The sequence below is a fragment of the Vanellus vanellus genome (genome assembly GCF_965231255.1).
Source record: "Vanellus vanellus genome assembly, contig: HAP1_SCAFFOLD_58, whole genome shotgun sequence".
Lineage (NCBI taxonomy): Eukaryota > Metazoa > Chordata > Aves > Charadriiformes > Charadriidae > Vanellus > Vanellus vanellus.
In genome coordinates this window covers 1044889-1050271 of record NW_028127658.1, presented here as the reverse complement: position 1 = coordinate 1050271, position 5383 = coordinate 1044889, and positions in this window count along the sequence as shown.

Below are 5383 nucleotides of genomic sequence, written 5' to 3'. Positions count from 1 at the left end.
TGCTGATAGCATTGCTTCTGGCCGGGGAGATGGGGGGGGAGTGGGCGCCGGGGCGATGCCCGGGGGCGGCCCTGAGGCGGCGGGGCGGCTCGCTGCCCTGGGGGGCGGCCTCTTGCGCGGCGGCGGGGCCGGGGGCGGCGAGGAGGGCGCCGAGGGCCCCCCGCAGCCATTAGTGGAGGGGCGGCTGAGGGGGGAGAGAGGGGCGGGGCGGTGGGTGCGCGCGCGCAGGCGCGCCGCCGTCTGTGCTCTGCCTGAGGGAGCCGTTAGCGGCCGCCCGGCCCGCTTCTGCCCCTGCCCTGCGGTGGGGCCGGGCCGGCGCCGTCCCGCCCGGCCCGCCCGGCCCTGCTCTGTCTGGGGGAGGCGCTTGCCCTTCTCCGGAAGCCCCGAGCCGGGCCCCGGCTGGCAGCTGGGCGCCGGGAGGCCGGGGAGTGCCCGGAGGAGGGGAAGAGGCCTTCGGGGAGAGGCCCCCACGGAGGCCGGAGGGGCCCCCCAGAAGCCCTCCAGAGACGGAGGGGCCCCCCAGAAGCCTCCCAGAGAGCGGAGGCGCCCCTCGGAGAGCGGAGAAGCCTTTCGGCGTCCCGCAGGCCTGAGGCGAGCGACAGCGGCCGGCGGCGCGGGCTCTCGCGCGCCCCCTCCTGCCTCCTCTGCCCTCGGTGGGTGAGGGAATGCCAATCCCGGGCTTACCGAGCGCTTTCCTCCGCGCTCGCACGGCGCTTTGCGCCCCTCTGGCGGGGAGCTGCGCTCGCTGCACCCGGCTGCGCCATGGCTGCGGTGCGACTGGAAGGACGCGGACTGCGTTCGGCGTTCCACCATGGTGAGCGGCTGTGACGGAGCGGCGCCCGACCGCCGGCCGCGGGCAGCCCCGCTCGAGCCGCTGCTGCGGGGGCCGGCGAGCGTGTGGTGAGCGCTGAGCTGTGTGCTGGGGGGTTGGCTGGCTCTTGGGGCGCTGCCTTGCTCCTAAGGGGGCTTTGAAATGCGGTGCTCGCCCCTCGTTAACGAGCTGTTTCCTGTGGGGTGGAAATGTGCGGCTGTTGCTGCAGCCCCGTCCTGGAGAGGCTTTTTTTCCAGGGCTGGGAGCGAGAGCGGCGTCCAGGCTGGGCAGGGGAGCCGGGTCTGCTCGTCCTCCAGCTGAGCAGTGGTGGTTTGCAGGTAGCATCCGGTTGCACTTGCTGGAATGCAGAGCAGGAGAGAGTTGTGTCGTGGTTTACCCCTGCAGATGCGGGACACGGGCGGCAAGGTGGCAGCGTGGGGGGAGTGGGGGTAACTGGGAGCCCCCGTCTGCCTCCCAGCCCCATGGCGCTGGATGCAGCTCAGATGCACCCACGCTCTGTGAGGGGGGGTTTGAGGGCCTGAAGGGTTGTCCCCGTGTCCCTGCCGGGCTTATGGTGGTATCTTGCTGCTGTGCGTGGGTCTGGGGGTGGCCGGGAAGGGTCTGGCATGCTGGGGCCATCACTGACCCTCATTTTCTCTCCCACCATAGAGCTCCTCGGCGTAGCTCTCAGCCAGCTCTCGGCGGAGCTCCCCCAGCCAGCGCCTTCCCACATCAGCACCCTTTAGGTGCCTGTCCCCCCTCTCCAGGAGATCTTTGCTGGGGCACCTTGGGAGAGTGGGCAACCACTACCATGGGATGGTGGGATGGGGACAGCCACCTCCTTTGTCCCCTGTCCAGCTGGTGCCCTGACCCTCTCGCTCTTCCATGCCCCCGCAGCTTCCGGAGCAAGAGGTTGTGAACGTGTTCATCGGGACGCAGGCGGTGGGGGCCATCATCGGGAAGAAGGGGCAGCACATCAAGCAGCTGGTGCGGTTTGCGGGTGCCTCCATCAAGGTGAGGAAGGCGCTGCGGGGCTGGTCCTGCGCTTCGTGCCTCAGTTTCCCCTCTGCACTGCCGAAGTCAGGGAATGGGAGTGTGCGGGGAGCAGTTTTGCTCCCCAGCTTATCACAGAACGGTTGAGGTTGGAAGGGACCTTGAAGATCATGGAGTCCCACCCCCCTGCCCTGTTCAGGGACACCTCCCCCCAGCCCAAGTTGCTCCAAGCCCCGTCCAACCTGGCCTTGAACACCTCCAGGGCTAGGGCAGCCACAGCTTCTCTGGGCAAGCTGGGCCAGTGATTCACCACCGTCACAGTGAAAAATTTCTTCCTGTTATCTCCTCTAAATGTCCCCTCTTCCACTTTGAAGGCACTCCGCCTCGTCCTGTCACCCCATGCCCTTGTAAAAAGTCTCTCCCCAGCTCTCCTGTACCCGTTGGCATGGGCCCACCTCTCCCGCCTGTGTTTAGTAGAAGGCCAGGCCTGCAGCACCCTGGTTATGAGCCCGGCTCGGGTGGGAGGGGATGCTCCTGCATGGGGGGATTGCCCTGCGTTGTGGGGGGACATGCCACCGAGGGAAGGTCTTGCTGAAGCGGTGGCTGCACTCACGCTCCTTCTCCCCCATACTTGCCCAGATTGCACCGGCAGAAGGTCCCAAGGGCAGCGAGCGCATGGTCATCATCACAGGGCCGCCCGAGGCTCAGTTCAAGGTGCGCTGGGTGGGGGCTGTGGGTGTGGGGGACAGTAAGGGCCAAGTTGAGAGCGTCCCTGTGGTCAGCACTGTGCTGCCAGCCTGGCTTGGCCTCCCTCAGCGCCAGGGGAGCTCTTTGCTGGGTACCATGATTTTGATGCTGCTGGACGTGAGGACATTGTGAATGGACTCCTCGGTGCGGGCAAAGCCACCCGCATCCCACCTGGGTTCATCTTCCATAACCTTGTCTCCTGTCCACTCGAGCGGGATGGCGGCCCCCCCCCCAAAAAATTGAGCCTCTCTCAAGGAGCGATGGAGGAAGCACAAGTTAAAAAAACCCAGAAACCTGAAATTAATTAGGGCTTGTCCGGGGTGAAAAGTTGGGAGCGGCGAGATGCTCGGTGGGGGCTCAGGGGTGGGTGGTGGTGGGAGAAACAGTGCCCTGACCCCCAACTCTTGCTTTTCCCTTCTCCTCCCCAAGATTGCACAGCGCAAGATGAGGGAAATGGTCCAGCAGGTGAAGCAGCAGGAGCAGAAACACGCTCCGGGAGCCCCGGCCTCGCAGCACAGCAAGTGATGCTCCTGTCGTGCCGCCCAGCACCGCCTGATGAATGTAACCCCACTGCCGGACAACCCCCTCCAACCTCCTCCACCACCCCCAGCAGGTCAGGGGAGCAAACCAAAGACCCGCCCAGACACACAGCCCCCCATTCCCGCGGCGCTGCGAGGATGCGCAGCTGAGGGGTACGGGGAGGGCTCTCTCCATCCCACAGCCTCCCCCTTCCTCCTCCCTCGCCTCCCGACGCTGTCCCTTTAGTTGGACTAACAGGGGCAGGTTTTGGTACCTCAGCACCTCACGCTTGTGTTTCCCTTTTAGAGATTTTGTGTGCCTTGTAAAACTGAGAGTTGGAGCATTTTTTTATTAATTTTTTTAATAAAAAAGAATGAGTTGGAAAAAACCATGTCGAGCGAGTGCGAGGCGGGAGAAGGAAAGCAATCCCAGGGGTGCTGACGTGGGGAAAGAAACTCCCCAACTCGGGGCGAGTTACAAAGCAGCATGTTTATTGCAGCGCTGGGTGCAAGGGGGATGGCTCCCAACTCGCCCAGGGGCTGGTAAAGCAAGCGTTCCTTTCTGATGCAAAGGCATACGTATTCATTAGTGTAGGCTGGGAATAGGCACCACTCTGGTCATGATCTGTGGGTTGTTGTGGAGGAAGGCTCCCAGTCTTCCTGCCGGTGTACTTTTCCCCTTTGGCTCAAGAGTGCTGCTGGGGCTGAGCTCTGAGCCGCCAGACCGGTTCTCAGCAGATGGTTACTTCGCGCAGACAATAAGGCCCTGAATAGCCCTTCCTGTGCTCTGGATGGCTCTGGGTGGCTCTGCTCCTCTGCTGCTTCTAAGGTCGGGCTGCCCCAGTGTCATCATTGAGGAGCCTTTTGTCTATCCAGTTCTCACTTGTGGGTGTTCCTGCCCATGTCAGTGCCAGAGCTCTTCCGTAGGCTCCTTCTGCTAGCGGAGAGCCAGGGGCCGTTCCTTCAGGAGAAAGCTTGAGAAATGTTTAAAAAGAGAAAAGGGAAAGGAGGAAAAATAAAGTGGGAAAATAAAAAAGAGAAAAAGAAAAAAAGGGGGGGAAAAAGGGGGAAAAAGCAAAAAAGGTCAAAAGAAAAAAGGGGTAAAAGAGAAAAAAGGGGGAAGCGAAAACATATTAAAAAAGAAAGGTAGAAAGGAAAAAAAACCAACCAAACCAAGCAAGGAAAGTGGGAACAGCTGCGGGGCAAGAGGAGGGACAGGAGCTGGGGGGGGAGGTGGCAGTGCCGGCGCCGACCCCGGGGGCTGCGACACCACGTTTTTGTCCTCTACTGCAAAGTGTTGTGTGAAAAACAACCAAGCAAAACCCACCCAACGACAACATCAAAAACCAAAGAGAAATCTCTGCAGCTCACAGGAGCCTGAGCTTGCTCTCGGTTGCTTTCTTTCCAGTGTCTTGGGGGTGTCACGGCCGAGCTGAGATTGGGGTGTGGTGGTGGTGGGAGTTTGTCCCATGGCTGTGATGGGGGGAGAAGGGGTGGGCGGGGAGTGGGGGATGTGGTGTGGGGTTTTCTTTGGGTGATGGTGTTTTTTTGCCAGGCGTCGCTTTACCCAGTGGCTCAGGGAGGTGTTGGCATCACAAAGCCTGCGCTAAAGCGGGGTGGGGGCCTCGCCGCAGTTGGTTAGCAGAGCCAAAGTGGTTATTAATGGTTCTTAAGGGCGCCCTAATTATGCCCGTGTAACTGGGAAGCTCAGATGCCCCCTAAGCACCCCCCCGGTGCTTCTCTAGCCAGGCGAGTGCTGGGCGTCCCCCCCTGCAGGAGAGGAGCGCACCTCCAGGGCGGGTGGAAGGGCATCACCCAAGAGGGAGAGGACCAAGATGGGGCTTGGGTGTCCTTGGGGTGGCCGTGTGGCGGGGTAGGGCTGCTGGGGGCTGCCACGATGAGGGACACCCCCACGCCTTTCTCCATGGCTCCCAGAGCTGTGCTCCCTCCCTCCCTCCCACCCATCCAGTGCCACCGGAGAGGTGGTGTCCCCCCTCCCGGGGTGGGCAGGGGCTGCTGCCACCCCACCTAACACCTCAACGCACCAAACCAGCTTTCAGCAGTCACAGCCACCCGGGCACTGCCAAGGGGGCAGCAGGGGCTCCCCAAAGGGGGCTTACAGAACACAGAGAGCGTCCGTACACCGCTGACCCCTCTCCAGGGGCGGATTTTCGGGATGCTGCTTGCTCATCTCACCACTGAACGACACCTCGATTGCCCCTGCAGCACTGTGTGACCATCGCTTCGCGGCTTCTGTGCTCCGATGCTCCTCCTGGCGCCAATCCTCTTCCTGGGGGATTGTGAGGGAGTGAAA